We start from the raw sequence: 25033 nt of genomic DNA on the forward strand, positions 1-25033 counted from the left end.
GGTTGCCGAACAGGCCATAAAGGGCCTCATAGTTCGGCTGTGGCTTGGAGAGGCTCTGCCTGGGAGCTACTTCGGGCTGGTGAGGCGGCTGGTGGATGCCTGTCCACGGCATGAAGTAATCAAGCGCTCCGTCTGCATCAAAGGTGCCCGTAGGGCGCTTTCCCGTGCTAAAGTGCACTGGGGCAAGATGGGTGCGGAGAAGCTGGTGAAGGACGGGCCACCGCCGGGCAAGGAGCATCGCGTCCCGGAAGCGTATTATGAGGGCGTCCTGAAGGGTGCCCGCCTTATAGCGGATGAATGCTCCAAAGATGTAATTTTTGAGTAAACTCACATTTGTGATCATGTACGCTGAAAACTTGTTCATATGCGCTAAGCAACGCTTTTGAATTTAAAATATTACCTTCTGTGCGGCCGTGTATCAAATTTCAGAGATGGCGAGTCGTCGGCTTCTGCCCCCATGCCACGAGTGCTGGGGTGTTCGGGATAAACATGAGCGCTCTTTTTCCCATTCTTGGGTCCTTCGAGGGAGGCGCTCAACACAACGAACAAGGCAATCGGACTATAATGCTTGAACACTCTCACTTAGCCATAGAATTCTATAATTTTAAATTTCGGCGAAGCCCCTAGTGTTCGGAAGACCGAGTTCGGGGCGCTATCCACGCCTAGGCCGGACAGAGCCGGCTCCTCGCTCTAAGCGGCATAAGTCTTTAGGGACTCGAAAACCTCTCGAACAGCGACCAGCTCTCGCCTCATCATGACGGTCAGTTTTAGCTTTCTCTACTGAGGTGCTTAGCCCAGCTCAACTGGGGCACAATCGCAGTAGTTCTCCTAGTGCTACCTTAGCCGATATAACGGAACGTAAGGTACCAAAACATAGGAGCTGGGCAAACCCAACTATTGACCCAAGACATGATTCAAAGCCGATGCATATAATGCTATAAGTTCAGGGTGCCGCACTTGTGAAAGTGTTCGGACTTCTCACACCGTATTGTGGGGTACTTAAGCCCCTGGCGTATTGGCCGTACCAAAGTGTATGGGTGCAACATGTCATTAATGAACATATATTCGTAAAAAAAGAGTAATGCAATAATAGACGGAAGCTATGCATTGTTTATTTAAAAAAGGATGCGAAACAGGTATACTGCTCGTTATGGAGACCACCTTAGAGTTCCGTAGTGCGGCGTAGCTTTCTGCTCCCCTGGTTGTTTGTATCCTTTGTGCGGCAATTGTACTGCCGGAGAGGCCTTCCGAAGAGTGTAGTCCTGAAAATAAGAGAAAATTAAGAAATCGGCAGCCCCTAGTGCGGTTTAAGCCGCGTTTCGGGCATGCCATGATGGTGCCCCTCCCCATGTGCCCATGGTATTTCCAGAGCGTAGTTATGTACGCACAACACTGGTTTCGCAAGTTCGCGAGGGCTGGGGTTGGGGCCGCATTGCTATGCTTGCTCGGAACGTGCCAGGCGGTCGTGTTGTAGGTTACTCCGGGCGCGCTTGACAGTGTCCAGACGTTTAATGGCCGGCCTGGAGAATTGCCTTGAGAGGCGACTTTGTACTTCTGCTGCGATAGCCGCCGTATGCTCCTCCGTTCGGAGAGAGCGTTCGGTGTTTCCATTGACCGTGATGACTCCTCGAGGGCCTGGCATCTTGAGCTTGAGGTATGCGTAGTGCGGCACCGCATTGAACTTAGAAAATGCGGTTCGCCCGAGCAGTGCATGATAGCCACTGCAGAACGGGACTATGTCGAAGATTAACTCCTCGCTTCGGAAATTATCCGGAGATCCGAAGACCACTTCAAGTGTAACTGAGCCTGTACAGTTGGCCTCTACACCTGGTATGACGCCTTTAAAGGTCGTTTTAGTGGGTTTAATCCTCAAGGGATCGATGCCCATTTTCCGCACTATATCCTGGTAAAGCAGGTTCAGGCAGCTGCCGCCGTCCATAAGGACTCTAGTGAGGTTAAATCCGTCAATAATTTGGTCTAGAACCAATGCGGCGAATCCGCCATGACGGATGCTAGTGGGGTGGTCCCTTCGATCAAAAGTGACCGGGCAGGAAGACCATGGGTTGAACTTTGGGGCGACTGGCTCCATCGCGTATACGTCCCTTCGCGCACGCTTCCTCTCCCTCTTGGGGACGTGGGTTGCGTATATCATGTTCACCATCCGCACTTGTGGGGGAAAACCTTTCTGTCCACTGTTGTTCGGCGGCCGGGGCTCCTCTTCGTCATTGCTATGCAGCCCCTGTTGGAAATATGCCCTAGAGGCAATAATAAAATGGTTATTATTATATTTCTTTGTTCATGATAATTGTCTACTGTTCATGCTATAATTGTGTTATTCGGAAATCGTAATACATGTGTGAATACATAGACCACAACACGTCCCTAGTGAGCCTCTAGTTGACTAGCTCGTTGATGAAAGGATAGTCATGGTTTCCTGACTATGGGCATTAGATGTCATTGATAACGGGATCACGTCATTAGGAGAATGATGTGATGGACAAGACCCTATCCTAAGCTTAGCTCAAAGATCGTGTAGTTCGTTTGCTGTAGCTTTTCTGAATGTCAAGTATCATTTCCTTAGACCGTGAGATTGTGCAACTCCCGGATACCATAGGAGTACCTTGGGTGTGCCAAACGTCACAACATAACTGGGTGACTATAAAGGTACATTACAGGTATCTCCGAAAGTGTCTGTTGGGTTGGCACGAATCGAGACTGGGATTTGTCACTCCGTATGACGGAGAGGTATCTCTGGGCCCACTCGGTAATAAGTCATCATAATGAGCTCAATGTGATCAAGTGGTTGATCACGGGATCATGCATTACGGTACGAGTAAAGTGACTTGCCGGTAACGAGACTGAACAAAGTATTGGGATACCGACGATCGAGTCTCGGACAAGTAACGTACCGCTTGACAAAGGGAATTGTATATGGATTGATTGAATCCTCGACATCGTGGTTCATCCGATGAGATCATCATGGAGCATGTGGGAGCCAACATGGGTATCCAGATCCCGCTGTTGGTTATTGACTGGAGAGGCTTCTCGGTCATGTCTGCATGTCTCCCGAACCCGTAGGGTCTACACACTTAAGGTTCGGTGACGCTAGGGTTGTAGAGATATTAGCACACGCTAACCTGAAAGTTGTTTGGAGTCCCGGATGAGATCCCAGACGTCACGAGGAGTTCCGGAATGGTCCGCAGGTAAAGATTCATATATAGGAAGTCCAGTTTCGGCCATCGGGAAGGTTTTGGGGGTCACCGGTATTGTACCGGGACCACCGAAAGGGTCCCGAGGGTCCACCGGGTGGGGCCACCTATCCCGGAGGGCCCCATGGGCTGAAGTGGGAGGGGAACCAGCCCCTAGTGGGCTGGTGCGCCCCCCTTGGGCCTCCCCCTGCGCCTAGGGTTGGAAACCCTAGGGGTGGGGGGCGCCACCCTTGCCTTGGGGGGCAAGGCACCCCCTTTGGCCGCCGCCCCCCTAGGAGATTGGATCTCCTAGGGCCGGCGCCCTCCCCTAGGCACCCTATATATAGTGGGGGGGGAGGGCTACGCACCCAAGCCTCTGGCCTCTCCCTCTCCCTCCCATGACACTCCTCCGTCTCCCAGCGCTTGGCGAAGCCCTGCCGAGATCACCGTTGCTTCCACCACCACGTCGTCGTGCTACTGGATCTTCATCAACCTCTCCTTCCCCCTTGCTGGATCAAGTTGGAGGAGACGTCTTCCCAACCATACGTGTGTTGAATGCGGAGGTGTTGTCCGTTTGGCACTTGGTCATTAGTGATTTGAATCACGTCGAGTACGACTCCATCAACCCCGTTCTCTTGAACGCTTCCGCTCGTGATCTACAAGGGTATGTAGATGCACTCCTCTCTCCCTCGTTGCTAGATGACTCCATAGATTGATCTTGGTGATGCGTAGAAAATTTTAAATTCTGCTACGATCCCCAACAGTGGTATCAGAGCTAGGTCCATGCGTAGTTACTATGCACGAGTAGAACACAAAGTAGTTGTGGGCGTCGATATTGTCAATTTGCTTGCCGTTACTAGTCTTATCTTGATTCGGCAGCATCGTGGGATGAAGCGGCCCGGACCAACCTTACACGTACGCTTACGTGAGACCGGTTCCACCGACTGACATGCACTAGTTGCATAAGGTGGCTGGCGGGTGTCTGTCTCTCCCACTTTAGTCGGATCGGATTCGATGAACAGGGTCCTTATGAAGGGTAAATAGAAATTGGCAATTCACGTTGTGGTTTTGGCGTAGGTAAGAAACGTTCTTGCTAGAAACCTATAACAGCCACGTAAAAACTTGCAACAACAATTAGAGGACGTCTAACTTGTTTTTGTAGCAAGAGTTTTGTGATGTGATATGGCCAAAGGTTGTGATGAATGATGAATGATATATGTGATGTATGAGATTGATCATGTTCTTGTAATAGGAATCACGACTTGCATGTCGATGAGTATGACAACCGGTAGGAGCCATAGGAGTTGTCTTTATTTATTTATGACCTGCGTGTCAACATAAACATCATGTAATTACTTTACTTTATTGCTAAAGCGTTAGCCATAGTAGTAGAAGTAATAGATGACGAGACAACTTCAAGAAGACACGATGATGGACATCATGATGATGGAGATCATGGTGTCATGCCGGTGAAAACTATGATCATGGAGCCCCGAAGATGGAGATCAAAGGAGCAAATGATATTGGCCATATCATGTCACTATTTGATTGCATGTGATGTTTATCATGTTTTACATCTTATTTGCTTAGAACGACGGTAGCTTAAATAAGATGATCCCTCGTAATAATTTCAAGAAAGTGTTCCCCCTAACTGTGCACCATTGCGAAGGTTCGTTGTTTCAAAGCACCATGTGATGATCGGGTGTGATAGATTCTAACGTTCGAATACAATGGGTGTAAGACAGATTTACACACGCAATACACTTAGGTTGACTTGACGAGCCTAGCATGTACAGACATGGCCTCGGAACACAGAAGACCGAAAGGTCGAGCATGAGTCGTATAGAAGATACGATCAACATGAAGATGTTCACCGATGTTGACTAGTCCGTCTCACGTGATGATCGGACACGGCCTTGTTAACTCGGATCATGTTATACTTAGATGACTGGAGGGATGTCTATCTGAGTGGGAGTTCATTTAATAATTTGATTAGATGAACTTAATTATCATGAACTTAGTCTAAAATCTTTACAATATGTCTTTTAGATAAAATGGCCCACGTTGTCCTCAACTTCAACGCGTTCCTAGAGAAAACCAAGCTGAAAGGCGTTGGCAGCAACTATACGGACTGGGTCCGGAACCTGAGGATCATCCTCATAGCTGCCAAGAAAGATTATGTCCTAGAAGCACCGCTAGGTGACGCACCCGTCCCACAGAACCAAGACGTTATGAACACTTGGCAGACACGTGCTGATGATTACTCCCTCATTCAGTGCGGCATGCTTTACAGCTTAGAACCGGGGCTCCAAAAGCGTTTTGAGAGACACGGAGCATATGAGATGTTCGAAGAGCTGAAAATGGTTTTTCAAGCTCATGCCCGGGTCGAGAGTTATGAAGTCTCCGACAAGTTCTTCAACTGTAAGATGGAGGAAAATAGTTCTGTCAGCGAGCACATACTCAAAATGTCTGGGTTGCATAACCGCTTGACTCAGCTGGGAGTTAATCTCCCGGATGACGCGGTCATTGACAGAATCCTTCAGTCGCTTCCACCGAGCTACAAGAGCTTTGTGATGAACTTCAATATGCAGGGGATGGAAAAGACCATTCCTGAAGTATTTGCAATGCTGAAATCAGCAGAGGTAGAAGTCAAATAGGAACATCAAGTGTTGATGGTGAATAAAACCACTAAGTTCAAGAAAGGCAAGGGTAAGAAGAACTTCAAGAAGGACGGTCCGGTAAGCAAGCTGCCGGGAAGAAGCCAAAGAATGGACCCAAGCCCGAGACTGGGTGTTTTCATTGCAAGGGAAGTGGTCACTGGAAGCGGAACTGCCCCAAATACTTAGCGGACAAGAAGGCCGGCATCACGAAAGGTATATGTGATATACACGTAATTGATGTGTACCTTACCAGTACTCCTAGTAGCTCCTGGGTATTTGATACCGGTGCGGTTGCTCACATTTGTAACTCAAAGCAGGAGCTGCGGAATAAGCGGAGACTGGCGAGGGACGAGGTGACGATGCGCGTCGGGAATGGTTCCAAGGTCGATGTGATCGCCGTCGGCACGCTACCTCTACATTTACCTACGGGATTAGTTTTAAACATCAATAATTGTTATTTAGTGCCAGCTTCGAGAATGAATATTGTATCAGGATCTCGTTTAATTCGAGATGGCTACTCACTTAAATCCGAGAATAATGGTTGTTCTATTTATATGAGAGATATGTTTTATGGTCATGCTCCGATGGTGAATGGTTTATTCTTAATGAATCTCGAGCGTAATGCTACACATATTCATAGTGTGAATACCAAAAGATGTGAGGTTGATAATGATAGTCCCACATACTTGTGGCGCTGCCGCCTTGGTCACATAGGTGTCAAACGCATGAAGAAGCTCCATGCAGATGGACTTTTAGAGTCTCTTGATTACGAATTATTTGACACGTGCGAACCATGCCTCATGGGTAAAATGACCAAGACTCCATTCTCAGGAACAATGGAGCGAGCAACCAACTTATTGGAAATCATACATACTGATGTGTGCGGTCCAATGAGTGTTGAGGCTCGCGGTGGCTATTGTTATGTTCTCACCCTCACTGATGACTTGAGTAGATATGGGTATGTCTACTTAATGAAACACAAGTCTGAGACCTTTGAAAATTTCAAGGAATTTCAGAGTGAGGTTGAGAATCAACGTGACAGGAAAATAAAGTTCTTGCGATCAGATCGTGGGGGAGAATACCTGAGTCACGAATTTGGCACACACTTAATAAAATGTGGAATAGTTTCACAACTAACGCCGCCTGGAACACCTCAGCATAATGGTGTGTCCGAACATCGTAATCGCACTCTATTAGATATGGTGCGATCTATGATGTCCCTTACCGATTTACCGCTATCATTTTGGGGCTATGCTTTAGAGACTGCCGCATTCACTTTAAATAGGGCTCCGTCAAAATCCTTTGAGATAACACCGTATGAATTATGGTTTGGGAAGAAACCTAAGCTGTCGTTTCTAAAAGTTTGGGGATGCGATGCTTATGTCAAGAAACTTTAACCTGAAAAGCTCGAACCCAAGTCGGAAAAATGCGTCTTCATAGGATACCCTAAAGAAACTGTTGGGTATACCTTCTACCTCAGATCCGAAGGCAAGATCTTTGTTGCCAAGAATGGGTCCTTTCAAGAGAAAGAGTTTCTCTCGAAAGAAATGAGTGGGAGGAAGGTAGAACTTGATGAAGTATTACCTCCTGAACCGGTATGTGGCGCAGCTCAAGAAAATGTTCCTGAGGTGCCTGCATCGACTAGAGAGGAAGTTGATGATGATCATGAAACTTCAGATCAAGTTTCTACTGAACTTCGTAGGTCCACAAGGACACGTTCAGCACCAGAGTGGTACGGCAACCCTGTCTTGGAAATCATGTTGTTAGACAACGGTGAACCTTCGAACTATGAAGAAGCGTTGGCGGGCCCGGATTCCGACAAATGGCTGGAAGCCATGAAATCCGAGATAGGATCCATGTATGAAAACAAAGTATGGACTTTGACTGACTTTCCCGTTGATCGTCGAGCCATAGAAAATAAATGGATCTTTAAGAAGAAGACAGAAGCGGATGGTAATGTGACCATCTATAAAGCTCGGCTTGTCGCTAAGGGTTATCGACAAGTTCAAGGGGTTGACTACGATGAGACTTTCTCACCCGTAGCGAAGCTGAAGTCCGTCCGAATCATGTTAGCAATTGCCGCATTCTATGATTATGAGATATGGAAAATGGACGTCAAAACGGCATTCCTTAATGGTTTCCTTAAGGAAGAATTGTATATGATGCAGCCGGAAGGTTTTGTCGATCCTAAGAATGGTGACAAGGTGTGCAAGCTCCAACGCTCGATTTATGGGCTGGTGCAAGCATCTCGGAGTTGGAACATTTTCTTTGATGAGATGATCAAAGCGTTTGGGTTTATGCAGACTTATGGAGAAGCCTGCATTTACAAGAAAGTGAGTGGGAGCTCTGTAGCATTTCTCATATTGTATGTGGACGACATACTGTTGATGGGAAATGATATAGAATTCTTGGAAAGCATAAAGGCCTACTTGAACAAGTGTTTTTCAATGAAGGACCTTGGAGAAGCTGCTTATATATTAGGCGTCAAGATCTATAGAGATAGATCGAGATGCCTCATTGGTCTTTCACAGAGTACGTACCTTGACAAGAAATTGAAGAAGTTCAAAATGGATCAGTCAAAGAAGGGGTTCTTGCCTGTATTGCAAGGTACGAGATTGAGCACGGCTCAATGCCCGACCACGACAGAAGATAGAGAAAAGATGAGTGTCGTCCCCTATGCCTCGGCCATAGGGTCTATCATGTATGCTATGCTATGTACCAGACCTGATGTAAACCTTGCCGTAAGTTTGGTAGGAAGGTACCAAAGTAATCCCGGCATGGAACACTGGACAGCGGTTTCTCATTTATGGAGGTGACGAAGAGCTCGTCGTAAAGGGTTACGTCGATGCTAGCTTCGACACAGATCTGGATGACTATAAGTCACAAACTGGATACGTGTATATTTTGAATGGTGGGGTAGTAAGCTGGTGTAGTTGCAAGCAAAGCATTGTGGCGGGATCTACATGTGAAGCGGAGTACATGGCAGCCTCGGAGGCAGCACAAGAAGCAGTCTGGGTGAAGGAGTTCATTACCGACCTAGGAGTCATACCCAATGCGTCGGGCCCGATGACTCTCTTCTGTGACAACACTGGAGCTATTGCCCTTGCCAAGGAGCCCAAGTTTCACGCGAAGACCAGGCATATCAAGCGTCGCTTCAACTCCATTCGTGAAAGTGTTCAAAATGGAGACATAGAGATTTGTAAAGTACATACGGACCTGAATGTAGCAGATCCGTTGACTAAACCTCTCCCTAGAGCAAAACATGATCAACACCAGAACTGCATGGGTGTTCGATTCATCACAATGTAACTAGAATATTGACTCTAGTGCAAGTGGGAGACTGTTTGAAATATGCCCTAGAGGCAATAATAAAATGGTTATTATTATATTTCTTTGTTCATGATAATTGTCTATTGTTCATGCTATAATTGTGTTATACGGAAATCGTAATACATGTGTGAATACATAGACCACAACACGTCCCTAGTGAGCCTCTAGTTGACTAGCTCGTTGATGAAAGGATAGTCATGGTTTCCTGACTATGGACATTATATGTCATTGATAACGGGATCACATCATTAGGAGAATGATGTGATGGACAAGACCCAATCCTAAGCTTAGCTCAAAGATCGTGTAGTTCGTTTGCTGTAGCTTTTCTGAATGTCAAGTATCATTTCCTTAGACCATGAGATTGTGCAACTCCCGGATACCGTAGGAGTACCTTGGGTGTGCCAAACGTCACAACGTAACTGGGTAACTATAAAGGTACATTAGAGGTATCTCCAAAAGTGTCTGTTGGGTTGGCACGAATCGAGACTGGGATTTGTCACTCCGTATGACGGAGAGGTATCTCTGGGCCCACTCGGTAATGCATCATCATAATGAGCTCAATGTGATCAAGTGGTTGATCACGGGATCATGCATTACGGTACGAGTAAAGTGACTTGCTGGTAACGAGACTGAACAAAGTATTGGGATACCGACGATCGAGTCTCGGACAAGTAACGTACCGCTTGACAAAGGGAATTGTATACAGATTGATTGGATCCTCGACATCGTGGTTCATCCGATGAGATCATCGTGGAGCATGTGGGAGCCAACATGGGTATCCAGATCCCGCTGTTGGTTATTAACCGGAGAGGCTTCTCAGTCATGTCTGCATGTCTCCTGAACCCCTAGGGTCTACACACTTAAGGTTCGGTGGCGCTAGGGTTGTAGAGATATTAGCACACGGTAACCCGAAAGTTGTTCGGAGTCCCGGATGAGATTCCAGACGTCACAAGGAGTTCCGGAATGGTCCGGAGGTAAAGATTCATATATAGGAAGTCTAGTTTCGGCCATCAGGAAGGTTTCGGGGGTCACCGGTATTGTACCAGGACCACCGGAAGGGTCCCGGGGGTCCACCGGGTGGGGCCACCTATCCCGGAGGGCCCCATGGGCTGAAGTGGGAGGGGAACCAGCCCCTAGTGGGCTGGTGCGCCCACCTTGGGCCTCCCCCTATGCCTAGGGTTGGAAACCCTAGGGGTGGGGGGCGCCACCCTTGCCTTGGGGGGCAAGGCAGCCCCTTTGGCCGCCGCCCCCCTAGGAGATTGGATCTCCTAGGGCCAGTGCCCTCCCCTAGGCACCCTATATATAGTGGGTGGGAGGGAGGGCTGCGCACCCAAGCCTCTGGCCTCTCCCTCTCCCTCGCGTGACACTCCTCCGTCTCCTAGCGCTTGGCGAAGCCCTGCTGAGATCACCGTTGCTTCCACCACCATGCCGTCGTGCTGCTGGATCTTCATCAACCTCTCCTTCCCCCTTGCTGGATCAAGTTGGAGGAGACGTCTTCCCAACCGTACGTGTTTTGAACGCGGAGGTGTTGTCCATTCGGCACTTGGTCATCGGTGATTTGAATCATGTCGAGTACGACTCCATCAACCCTGTTCTCTTGAACGCTTCCGCTCGTGATCTACAAGGGTATGCAGATGCACTCCTCTATCCCTCATTGCTAGATGACTCCATAGATTGATCTTGGTGATGCGTAGAAAATTTTAAATTCTGCTACGATCCCCAATAGCCCCTTGTCTCTGCTTTCGGCATTTAACTTGCCTACCTGCTTGAACACCCAACAATCCCTGTTGGTGTGATTGGCTGGTTTTTCGGGGGTGCCATGTATCTGGCATGAGCGGTCGAGTATTTGGTCCAAACTGGACAGGCCCGGAGTATTTCTTTTGAATGCCTTTTTCCGCTGACCGGGTTTAGATCCTCTGAATCCGGCATTAACTGTCGTATCCTCAGCATTGTCGCCGTTAATGCGGCGCTTTTGCTTATTGCGACGCGACCTGCCACTGTTGTCCTTGGTATCCGAATTACCAGGACTCTTGGTCATGTTATTGCTGCGAGCTAGCCAGCTGTCTTCTCACGCGCAATAGCGGGTCATAAGTGTCATGAGGGCTGCCATAGATTTCGGCTTTTCCTGTCCTAGGTGTCATGCAAGACACTCGCCGCGGATGTTATGCTTGAAGGCTGCTAGGGCCTCTGCGTCCGGACAGTCGACAATTTGATTTGTCTTGGTTAGGAACCGTGTCTAGAATTTTCTGGCCGATTCCTTTGGCTGCTGAATTATGTGGCTTAGGTCATCGGCGTCTGGTGGTCGCACATAAGTGCCCTGGAAATTGTCGAGGAATGCGGCTTCCAGGTCCTCCCAACAACCAATTGATTCTGCTGGCAAGTTGTTAAGCCAATGCCGAGCTGGTCCTTTAAGCTTGAGTGGGAGGTATTTGATGGCGTGTAGGTCATCACCGCGGGCCATGTGGATATGAAGGAGATAGTCCTCGATCCATACCGCAGGATCTGTTGTGCCATCATATGATTCGATGTTCACGGGTTTGAAACCCTCAGGGATTTGATGATCCATTACTTCATCTGTGAAGCATAGTGGGTGTGCGGCGTCTCTGTATTGGGCTATATCACGACGCAGCTCAAACGAGCTTTGTCTACTGTGTTCGGCCCGGCCGGATTTACTGTATCCGGCGTGACGAGTACCGTCTCGTGCCGTGGGGCGCCCACATGATCCGTAGATCGATCTTGTTTTCCTTGCCTTGTCCTCCAATATATCTCGCAGGTCCGGTGCATTTTCCCATGCCTTGGTATTTTTTGAGCGGCGCCGGGGTGCGGCTTGAGTGGAGGGCCGAGAGGCCTCTCTATCACGTCCACAGGGTAGCCGGTCGGCCGCATCATGTGCTGGTGATGTAGGTTTAGGTGCTTCCTCCTTTAATTGGGTTAGCAACCTACGCTTTGGGTAGCTCTTGGAGGGGCGTTCGAGTTCATACTCTTCAGCCGCAAGGACTTCAGTCCATCTGTCAGCTAGCAAATCTTGATCAGCTCTAAGCTGTTGCTGTTTTTTCTTTAGGCTGCTCACCGTGGCCATAAGCCTGCATTTGAAACGCTCTTGTTCGACGGGATCCTCCGGCACGACAAATTCGTCATCGTCGAGGCTTGCCTCGTCTTCGGAGGGAGGCATGTAATTATCGTCCTCGACCTCTCTGTCTGCCGCTCTCTCATGAGGGTTGGCTTCTCTATCCTCCTGTGCTGATTCTTGCTGGAGGTGGTTTTCTTCGGCACTGTCCGGGGTGTTATTATCTCCCGTGCCAGAATCACTGTTTTTGCTTTGGCGGGATTTAGAGCAGCGCCACTGACGCTGGCGCTTAGGCTGCTTCTTGGAGGGGTCATCCTCCGCTATTCCATCGCCATTGCCTTCTTTTGGGGTGTCCACCATGTATATATCATACGACGAGGTGGCTTTCCAGTGCCCTATAGGCGCTGGTTCTTGATCGTCTCCTGCATCGGCGTTCATACCGTCGATGTCTTCAGAGTCGAAGTCGAGCATGTCGGTTAAACCATCGATGGTGGCTACGAAGTAGGTGGTGGGTGGGCTTTGAATTTCTTCATCATCCGCATCCCAACCTTGCTGACCATAGTCCGGCCAGGGCTCTCCTGATAAAGAGAGAGACTTTAGTGAATTCATAACATCACCGAAGGGCGAGTGCTGAAAGATGTCCGCGGCGGTGAACTCCATGATCGGCGCCCAATCGGGTTCGATCGGTAGCGGCGCGGAGGGCTCGGAGTCAGGAGAGGAGTCCGGCTCCTTGGAGTCATGGGCTTCGCAGAGAATAGGGATGGTGTTTGACTCGATCGCCGTAGAGATTGCAGTCCCCGAGGCGGTGTCTACCCACCCATCCTTGATTGGTGTGATCGGCTCCGAGCTAGGGGTCGGAGCAGACATAGGTGCGGCCTCTAGGGCACTGTTCGGCGGCAGAGCTAAATCATGCCCATCGTGACAGTGCGGCGCGCTCGGCTGTGGCTCTAATCCGTCAAAGATCAAGTCTCCGTGGATGTCGGCCGTGTAGTTCAAACTTCCAAATCTGACCTGACGGCCAGGGGCATAGCTTTCGATCTGCTCCAGATGACCAAGCGAATTGGCCCGCAGTGCAAAGTCGCCGAATACGAAGATTTGTCCGGGAAGAAAAGTCTCACCCTGGATCGCATCGCTGTTGATGATCGGAGAAGCCATCGGGCCTAAAAGTGACGACACAGAGGAACTCTCAATGAAAGCATCAATGTCGGTGTCAAAACCGGCGGATCTCGGGTAGGGGGTCCCGAACTGTGCGTCTAGGCCGGTTGGTAACAGGAGGCAGGGGACACGATGTTTTACCCAGGTTCGGGCCCTCTTGATGGAGGTAAAACCCTACGTCCTGCTTGATTAATATTGACGATATGGGTAGTACAAGAGTAGATCTACCACGAGATCAGAGATGCTAAACCCTAGAAGCTAGCCTATGGTATGATTGTCCTTCGTCCTACGGACTAAAACCCTCCAGTTTATATACACACCGGAGAGGGCTAGGGTTACACAGAGTCGGTTACAATGGTAGGAGATCTACATATCCGTATCGCCATGCTTGCCTTCCACGCCAAGGAAAGTCCCTTCTAGACACGGGACGAAGTCTTCAATCTTGTATCTTCATAGTCCAGGAGTCCGGCCGAAGGTATAGTCCGGCTATCCGGACACCCCCTAATCCAGGACTCCCTCACTTCCTAACCATGGACATGAGTTGTCATTTGATAAATGGTATCACATCATTAGGAGAATGATGTAATTGACTCAACCCATTCCATTAGCTTAGCACTTCATCGTTTTAGTTTACTGCTATTGCTATCTTCATGACTTATACATGTTCCTATGACTATGAGATCATGCAACTCCCGATTACTGGAGGAACACTTTGTGTGCTACCAAACGTCACAACGTAACTGGGTGATTATAAAGGTGCTCTACAGGTGTCTCCGATGGTACTTGTTGAGTTGGCATAGATCGAGAATAGGATCTGTCACTCCGATTGTCGGAGAGGTATCTCTGGGCCCTCTCTGTAATGCACATCACTATAAGCCTTGCAAGCAATGCAACTAATGAGTTAGTTGCGGGATAGTGCATTACGGAACGAGTAAAGAGACTTGCCGGTAACGAGATTGAACTAGGTATTGAGATACCGACCATCGAATCTCGGGCAAGTAACATACCGATGACAAAGGAAACAACGTATGTTGTTATGCAGTTTGACCGATAAAGATCTTCGTAGAATATATAGGAGCCAATATGAACATCCAGGTTCTACTATTGGTTATTGACCGGAGATGTGTCCCAGTCATGTCTACATAGTTCTCGAACCCATAGGGTCCGCACGCTTAATGTTCGGTGATGATTGGTATTATGAGTTTATGTGATTTGATGTAACGAAGGTAGTTCGGAGTCTCGGATGAGATCCGGGACATGACGAGGAGTCTTGAAATGGTCGAGACATAAAGATCGATATATTGGACGACTATATTAGGACATCGGAAAGGCTCCGAGTGATTTGGGTATTTTTCGGAGTACCGGGGAGTTACGGGAATACGCGGAAGAAGTATTAGGCCTCATGGGCCAAGTGGTGGAAGAGAGGAGGTAGGGCGCGCGGCCCCCCTAGCCCAAACCGAATTGGACTAGGGGATCGGCCCCCTTTCCTCCTTTCCTCCCTCTCCTTCCTTCTCCCCTTCCCCCTTCCTTTCCTCCTCCTAGTAGGAGTACGAAAGGGGAGTCCTACTCCTACCAGGAGGAGGACTCTTCCTCCTGGCGCGCACTAGGAGGTCCGGTCTCCCCCTTGCTCCTTTATATACGGGGGCAGGAGGGCACCCTAGAACACACAAGTTGATCATTGATCCCTTAGCCGTGTGTGGTGTCCCTCCACCATAATCCACCTTGATCATATCGTAGCCATGCTTAGGCGAAGCCCTGCGTCGATAGCAACATCATCACCGTCATCACGACGTCGTGCTGACAGAACTCTCCCGTGAAGCTCTGCTAGATCGGAGTTCGTGGGACGTCATTGAGCTGAACATGTGCTGAACTCGGAGGTGCCGTGCGTTCGGTACTTGGATCGGTCGGATCGTGAAGACGTTCGACTACATCAACCGCGTTCTCATAACGCTTCCGCTCAAGGTCTACGAGGGTATGTAGATGATACTCTCCCCTCTCGTTGCTATGCATCACCATGATCTTGAGTGTGCTTAGGAAATTTTTGAAATTACTACGTTCCCCGACACACCCTTGGGTGGAGGAGGATCCCCTAGAATTTCAACGGGCCAGTTGTGTTTCAAAATAGGCCCTTGTTTAAAGAATACTTCATCTATTTCCCTTCTTTCATTCATAAACATATCATTTTCATCGTCTAGCAAATATTGTTCTAGAGGATCACTAGGAGGCACGACAATAGAAGCAAGAATAATAATTTCATCTTTACTAGGCAATTCTTTATCATGGGGTTGTCTATGAAATTTAGAAAAATTAAACTCATGAGACATGTCCACGAAACCAATAGTAACAACATCTTTTCTGCAATCTATCCTAGCATTAACAGTATTCAAGAAGGGTCTACCAAATATAATGGGACAAAAGTTATCTTGTGGGGAACCAAGAACAAGAAAATCAGCAGGATATTTAACTTTGCCACACAAGACTTAACATCTCTAACAATCCCAACTGGTGAAATATTGCCTCTATTGGCAAGCTTAATTGTAACATCAATTTCCTCTATCTCAGCAGGTGCAATATCATGCATAATTTCTTTATATAAGGAATGAGGTATTGCACTTGCACTAGCACTCATATCACATAAGCCATGATAGCAATGATCTCCTATTTAACACAAATAACAGGCATGCCTATAACAGGTCTATGCTTATTTTTAGTATCAGGTCTAGCAATTCTAGCAGCTTCATCACAGAAGTAAATAACATGCCCATCAATATTATCGCCCAAGAGATCTTTAACCATAGCAACACTAGGTTCAACTTTAATTTTCTCAGAGGGTGTAGGTGTTCTAGTATTACTCTTACGAACAATAGTTGAAGCTTTAGCATGATCCTTTATTCTAACAGGGAAAGGTGATTTCTCAATATAAGCAGTAGGAACAACACAATCATTATATGTGATAGTCTTTTCTTCAACTTTAATAGGTTCTACTACTTTTACTTCTATGGGAGGATTATATTTAAACCACTTCTCCTTAGGGAGATCAACATGAGTAGCAAAGGATACACAGAAATAAGCCAGTATCCCAGAGTCAAGTCCATATTTAGTGCTAAATTCACGGAAAGCATCGGTATCCATAAAAGATTTAACACAATCAAACTTAGGTATTATACCTGACTCCTTACCTTCGTCGAGATCCCAATCTTCAGAGTTGCGTTTAATTATTTCCAATAAATCCCAATTGAATTCAATAGTCTTCATCATAAAGGAGCCAATACAAGAAGTATCGAGCATGGAGCGATTATCGAGAGAAAGCCGAGCATAAAAATTTTGAATAATAATTTCTCTTGAGAGATCATGATTGGGGCATGAATATAACATTGACTTAAGCCTCCGCCAAGCTTGAGTGATGCTTTCTCCTTCGCGAGGACAAAAATTATATATATATATATATAATTACGATCACGATGAACAAGATGCATAGGATAAAACTTCTGATGAAATTCCAATTTCAATCGGTTGTAGTTCCATGATCCCATATCATCACATAGCCTAAACCATGTCAATGCCTTTCCCTTCAAATATAAAGGGAAGACATTCTTCTTGATAACATCCTCGGGCATACCTGCAAGCTTAAATAATCCAAAAACTTCATCCACATAGATTAGGTGCAAATCGGGATGTAATGTGCCATCACCTATGAAAGGATTAGCTAGCAGTTTCTCTATCATACTCGAAGGAATTTCAAAGTAAACATTTTCATTAGGTTCAGTAGGTTGAGGAGCAACTCTTTGATCTACTGGTAGGGGTGAAGATACCCCAAACAAGCCCCTCAAAGGATTACTTTCCATAGTAACAAGTGACAGTAAATTTCAGCACACTATATAAATTTTTCCTTACCAAATTCCACATACCAAAGGCGCTTCACTCCCCAACAACGGCGCCAGAAAAGAGTCTGGATGAAACACAAGTATAGGGGATCTATCATAGTCCTTTCGATAAGTAAGAGTGTCGAACCCAACGAGGAGTAGAAGGAAATGATAAGTAGTTTTCAGTAAGGTATCTTCTACAAGCACTGAAATTATCAGTAACAGATAGTTTTGTGATAAGGTAATTTCTAACGGGTAACAAGTAAATAAATTAAATAAGGTGCAGAAAGATGGCCCAATCCTTTTTGTAGCAAAGGAAAAGCCTGGACAAACTCTTATATAAAGGAAAACGCTCTCGAGGACACATGGGAATTATCGTCAAGCTAGTTTTCATCACATTCATATGATTCGCGTTTGGTACTTTGATAATTTGATATGTGGGTGGACCGGTGCTTGGGTACTGCCCTTCCTTGGACAAGCATCCCACTTATTATTAACCCATATTGCTAGCTATTTAGTGTCCGACACCGAAGGCCACATGTATCTCACACCCACGATACTTGCTAGCTATTTAGGGTTTCCTCTACCGAAAAGAAGAGGAGAAATAAATAAGAAGAAGAAAAAAGAAGAAAAAGAAGAGGAGAAGAAGAAAGGAATAGAGGAGAAGAAGAGAAAAATAGAATATATATATTCTATTTTCTCTTTTCTCCTCTATTCCTTTCTTCTTCTCCTCTTTTTTTTCTTCTTTTTTTTCTTCGACACGGGGGGGGGTCGAGAACGCCGGACATTCATGAGAGAGGCGAGGAAGAAGGGGAAGAAGAGGGAGAAGAAGAGGAGAGGAAGAAGAGGAAGTCTTCTCCTCTATTCTTTCTTCTCTTCTTTTTTCTTCTTCTTCTTCCTCTTTATTTTATCGGGAACAAGGGTCGTCGAGAGGTCGAGGAGCGGTAGAGGAGAAACCCTAAATAGAAAGTATCGTCGGTGTGAGATACATGTACCGTCGGTGTCGGACACTACACCCACATCCCACAAGTGGCGCGGGCTTCGACGCCCACGTCACTTGTGGGACGTGGATGTAGTGTCCGACACCGAAGGCCACATGTATCTCACACCCACGATACTTGCTAGCTATTTAGGGTTTCCTCTACCGAAAAGAAGAGGAGAAATAAATAAGAAGAAGAAAAAAGAATTTCTCTTCTTCTCCACTATTCCTTTCTTCTTCTCCTCTTTTTTTATTCTATTTTATCTTCTTCTCCACTATTCCTTTCTTCTTCTCCTCTTTTTTTTTCTTCTTTTCTTCTTCTTCTTCTTCTTCTTCTTCTTCTTCTTATTAGCCGGAAGTAGAGAGAGGTTTCCTAGTGTCAAAGTATTGAAGAAATCCATGCCTCCGTTCCAGAACAACTTTGAAGAGCTTCGTACCATCATGCACATGTTACTTTCGCCTAATGATGAAGACATGGTTTTGTTGAATCCCTTGACACTAGGCAACCTCCCGACCCCTCGGCGATCCTATCGAACATGAGAGGAAGAAGAGGATAAAAAAAGAAGAGGAAGAAGAAAAAAAGAGGAGAAGAAAGAATAGAGGAGATCTTCTCCTCTATTCTTTCTTCTCCTATTTTTTTTTCTTTTTCTTCCTCTTTTTTTTATCGGGAACGAGGGTTGTCGAGGGACATAGATGTAGTGTCGTCGTTGTCGATATATACCCCCTCCCGATAGCTTACTATGATTAGGTAGCTAGTTCTACGTTTGGCACTAATATATCCATCTATCATGTTTGAATAATAATTGCCATGTTGTAAATATTTGTAGAAACTATGGACACCGCCCTAGACGAAGAAACAAAAGAAGCGTTGTTGAGGGACATAATCGCAGAAGGAAGTGATGCCATCTCGTTGTTTCTCAACGAAACCGATGGTCTGGAAGGAGAGGGTGAACAAGCTGGCTACGGTGACCCAATGCCGGTGCAAGAAGAAGAACATGAGGACGGCTCCGGTGACCCAATGTCGGTGCAAGGAGGAGACCGTGATGACGGCTCCGGTGACCGAACCGAGTCCGGCCAGGTATATATATTAGTTAAGCCTATGCTGACTAGCTGATTGATGCATTCATTGTTTTGGTATGTACACATATTAATTAAGTCTTTGTTCTTTTTTCTAGCCCTCTGGATCGAACACAACTTCGGTAAAGAGACGAGGCCCGAAGAAAAAGTTGAGCTCGGATGAAAAGTTTGAGATCATAGCAATCGCGCCCGACGGCCGACCTATTGAACCCCTCCGGACAAAGAGCACATTTGTTGCTCAGTGTGGGGTTCTGGTTAGGGACAAGATCCTGATAAGCATCCAGCAATGGTTTAAGCCGGCTACAGAAGACCCTGATGTGTCTTATGTCAATGATATGCAGAAAAATGATCTTTGGACTGAGCTGAAGTCAAATTTCACCCTACCGCCTGAGGATAATCCAGAGAACCCAGTTAAAGAGAAATTAATCAAGTCTTTTGCTCTGAAGAGGATGGCAGAACTATTCAGGAGGTGGAAGAAAGAGCTGAATAAGTTTGTCGAAAATAATGAGACACCAGAATTCAAGGGCAGATATGAGAAGATCAGAGATCACTGGCCCGCATTTGTGGCCCACAAGACATCAGAAAAGAGTAAGAAGATGTCGGCGACAAACAAGCAAAATTCTGCGAAGAAGAAGCTTCACCATCGCACGGGGTCAGGTGGCTACCTCGTAGCCCGGCCTAAGTGGTCCAAGATTGAGAATGATCTGGTTCATAAAGGGATCGAACCAGAGACAATTAACTGGCCAGACCGTTGCCGGACTTGGTTCTTCGGGGCTGGCGGAACACTGGACCCTGTAACAGGGAAGTGCATTTGGACGAACGATCAAATGGACATACCAGTTAGTAAGCTTAAGCAGTATATCGAAGCAGCGCAGGAAGGGACGTTTTTTCCAGACAGAGAGAACGACGAGCTCACAATGGCCCTCAGGAATCCTGAGCACCCTAGACAGACATGAGGCACGCCAGGCTCCATTCCATGGAAGGTTGGGTTTCCGGACGCAGGCGGTTACAAATCCCATGAGAGGAGGAAAAAAGTGCAGCAGACCCAAATACAGGCGCTGCAAGCAAGGGTAGACGCGATAGAGGAACGAGAAGCAAATCGCGGCAAACGTACTACCAAAGCCTCCCCCGAAGCTACCTCGCCATCTCAGCGCAGAAGCAGCGTGGCTTCCACCGAGCTGCTTCAGCTGGAGCATGCCTTGACGGCTCCTGCCAGCTATCCCGTGGATGCTATAACGGAGTCTCAAAATTGCCACCTTATGACGCAATGGATGAATTTGAAGGTCAAGGCGGCTGTTGGCTCTGTTTATCCTACTGAACCCGGCGCAACTTTTCACTGCCGGGTGATGGTGGGGTGAGATAACGGAGGGATTTGAGGACCTCCAGCTTGACCACCCTACCGGTGAAGGGGAGACTCGGCTGGGGTCTGCTCTGAAGAGTCCATGCCTATGGCGGAAGGAGCTCATCAACCATCCGAACTGGACGCCACCGCCTCCTCCTCCTCCTCCTCCGGTGAGTCAGGGCACTCCGCCTCCACCGCCTCCTCCTCCGGCGAGTGACGATCAGGGCCCTCGGCCGGCTCCTTCTCCGGCGCGTGGCGGCACTCCGCCTCCTTCTCCGCCTGCACCGACGCGCCCGAGCAGCCAGCCTCCTCCTTCTCCGCCTCGTCAGCAAGGGCGGAAGAGACCTGCCGCCGCTCCAGCTGCTCTGGCGCGTCGTAGTCCTTCTCCTCCGCCTCTTAAGCAAGTAAAGAAGACAACCGCTCCGTCTGCTCGGTCGGTGTCTAGCAGTACAACCAGAGGCGGGAGGACATACAGATTCGGTCCTTCTCTGAAGACTCCAGAGAAGTTACCATATGAGAGGACCCTGGAGGAGAACGTCGAGATCGCGCGAGAAGAAGTGAGGAACTTCTTTGAAGGGGTGAAAGCAAAGAAACATCCACCTCCGGAGGAGAAGGTAGATCGGGTGAAAGTGAAGCGCACTCTGGCTGCCCTGACAAAACCACCGAAGTCTGATCCGCTGAAAGGACACTATGACCGCATTATTGGAAAGGAATTTGCCGAAGCGGAGCGGTCGGGAAGTACTGTCAGTGATCAAAGGCTGAAAGAACGACGAGCTGGAAAGCAAATTGCCCAGCTCGGCGAACAAGCGAAGCAATCGTGCCCCCCGCTCAAGGTGCCTAGCCACAACGTCGCTAATGATCCGAGGATGGTGCCCGGTTATAGCAATCTTGCAGATTACCTGCCCGACGAAGTACATTATGAACCCATGGAGGTGCAGATACAAAGATACGAGTACGGGAAGCCTCTCGTCAAAGATGAAAGATCTCTATCAACGATGATGCGAAGATTGCATGATTGATACTTGAAAATCTGCAGAGACTCTAGGGGGAGGAGTACTTTGTATGTGAAAGTTAAAAAGGAGCATGACCTCATTGGAATTGATCTGTTGCCTGTTCCATTTGAGGAGTTCTATCAGTTTTTCAATCAATTGGCCCTCGATAAAACAACGGTCGCCTGCTACTGTCTGTAAGTAGTACTACTTCTGTCATTAAGTTTCTCTATATAGCTTAGCTCTTTCATTGCATGTATTTATAATCATCCTCACTATATTATGCCAATTGAAGATCGCCGAATTGAAGAAAAGACAAGTCGGTGATATTGGGTTCATTAACACATATCTCATAGATGCAACTCAGGTTAAACTTCATGCCGCAGCTACCGAGGCCAACTTGCTATGATCGTTTGTAATAAATCAAAACAAAGATATAATACTCTTTCCTTACAACTTCAGGTGAGTGTTACTGTCTTGTGCGTATTCGATTTCCCTTATATATTAGTCAAGGTTATAGTAATGTAATTCATGAGTTATGCATGTGTGTGTAGTTCCCCCTATATTCTCCTAGAGATTAAGCTTGAGCATGGAGTAGTAACCGTCTTGGACTCTAAACGAAAAGATCCCAAGGAGTATGCGGACATGACTGAAATCCTCAAGAAGTAAGTTAAATCGATCATTATCCACCATATCAGCAACTTTGTTCATTTCCTGATATCAAGTAATTGTTTTCTTTGTTCGGCAGGGTTTGGAGAAAATTCAGCAAAACAGTTCCGGGACTGCCGAAGGAGCTGGAATTTAGACACCCAAAAGTAAGTACTATAGTAGCATGTTCCGCGCATCTCCTAGTGATTCAAGTGCTAGTTTCATCAATACCATTTAGCATTCTTGCTTATCAGTTTGATTGACCTCTATTTCTTGTAAAGTGGTTGTGGCAGGAACAAGGGAATGATTTCTGTGGATACTACATCTACGAGTCATCCGCCACATGACCTGTGAGCGGGGCGGGTACTCTAACGAACAATATGAAGTACGTAAATAACAACATTCACAATTTTATTTTATTACCATCATTTGTGTTGAGTTTCATTCATTTATATATATATATATATATATATATGTATTGACCCCCTTCTTCAAATTAGATGTTTCGGAAGCGGGATGAACTCCTAGCACCAGCTCGCATGTGAGCAATTCAAGAGGAATTGGCAGCATTCTTTCTTGACCACGTGATCCTTTAAGACGGAGAATTCTATGTGGACCCTGAGTCCGTACGATTATATTTGTAAGAGATAATTATTGTATATATGTAGCCGGTAGTGTCAGATAGATATACGAGAACTTGTTGTTCGACCAATCTCTCGGAGAAGGAGAGGTGGTCGATATCACTTCTCTCTGTATGCATATATGTTCATGACGATCTTCTGTTTCCTTCGTTTGCTTACTAGCTAGCTAGCGTGTCTAGTCCTCTCTATACGTATGTATAGTACGTAGCATCGACCAAGCACGGACATAAAAGAGGACACTTCTCTCTATTAATTATAACTAGCTAACACAATATATGAAACACCTAAATTAACCCCCCAAAACCCCCAACCCCCCCCCCCTTTCAAAAAAAAAACAAAAACCCCAGCCACAGAAGTGCTGATGCGTGGATGCCTATTGGTCCCGGTTGGTGCCACCAACCGGGACCAAAGGGTCTCCTGACTGGGCTCTGCGCACTACCCACGTGGAGGGCCTTTAGTCCCGGTTTTGGATTGAACCGGGACTAAAGGGGGGAGGTATTAGTACCGACACTTTAGTCCCGGTTCTGGAACCGGGACTAAAGGCCCTTACGAACCGGGACTATAGGCCCTTTTTCTACCAGTGCATCCTCAACTACAAAATAAGTATTAAGGTAAACCTAACCATAGCATGAAACATATGGATCCAAACCAGCCCCTTACGAAGCAACTCATAAACTAGGGTTTAAGCTTCTGTCACTCTAGCAACCCATCATCCACTTATTACTTCCCAATGACTTCCCCTAGGCCCAAACAATGGTGAAGTGTCATGTAGTCGACGTTCACATGACACCACTAGAGGAGACACAATATACATCTCATCAAAATATCGAACGAATACCAAATTCACATGACTACTTATAGCAAGACTTCTCCCATGTCCTCAGGAACAAACGTAACTACTCACAAATCATATTCATGTTCATAATCAGAGGGGTATTAATATGCATAAAGGATTTGAACATATGATCTTCCACCAAATAAACCAACTAGCATCAACTACAAGGAGTAATCAACACTACTAGCAACCCACATGTACCAATCTCAGGCTTTGGGACAAAGATTGGATACAAGAGATGAACTAGGGTTTTAGATGAGATAGTGTTGGTGAATATGTTGATGGAGATTGACCCCCTCCAGATGAGAGGATCGATAGTGATGACAGTGGTGATGATTTCCCCCTCCCGGAGGGAAGTTTCCCCGGCAGAACAGCTTCGCCGGAGCCCTAGATTGGTTCCGCCAAGGTTCCGCCTTGTGGCGGCGGAGTTTCGTCTCGTGAGCTAGCTTCTGATTTTTTTTCCTCGACGAAGGACCTCATATAGCAGAAGATGGGGATCAGAGGCCCGCCAGGGGGCCCACGAGGCAGGGTGCGCGCCCCCACCCTCATGGACGGTGGGTGGCCCCCCTCTCGTACTTTCTTCGCCCAATATTTTTTATATATTCTGAAAATAATTACCGTGGAGTTTCAGGACTTTTGGAGTTGCACAGAATAGGTCTCTAATATTTTCTCCTTTTCCAGCCCAGAATTCCAGCTGCCGGCATTCTCCCTCTTCATGTAAACCTTATAAAATAAGAGAGAATAGGCATAAGTATTCTGACATAATGTGTAATAACAGCCCATAATGCAACAATTATCGATAGAAAAGCATGATGCAAAATGGACGTATCACTTGACCTCCTTTAGTGAGCAGCGAACCATCTTGTTAAAACATTTCACCTCATCTCCTCCTTGGCCACCTTCTTTGGGCGCTTTGCCTCCACTCTTCCTCCTCGCAGGCCGCTCCACAAGCTGATATTGAAGAAAAATACAATGACAAGGAAAAAAGGCAGAACAATGAGATACACAAGCTACACCAAAATTCCACTAATGCCTACATACGCAGTACATTCTAGAAGTCCAACTATGTACACAAAGGCAGTACAAACATGTATGACCAGAAGTAAAGTTTCTTTCAAAAATGTTGGAAATTTACATAGCAGAAGTTCAACCATGTACACCAAGGCAGTAATAAAACATGTATTTCAGAAGTCCAACTATGTCCACATAGGCAGTACAACCATGTATGACCAACAGTAAAGATGCTATCAAAATGTTGG

The sequence above is a fragment of the Triticum urartu genome, chromosome 5A (assembly GCF_056163025.1).
Source record: "Triticum urartu cultivar PI428250 chromosome 5A, HENAU_Tu73, whole genome shotgun sequence".
Classification (NCBI taxonomy): Eukaryota; Viridiplantae; Streptophyta; class Magnoliopsida; order Poales; family Poaceae; genus Triticum; species Triticum urartu.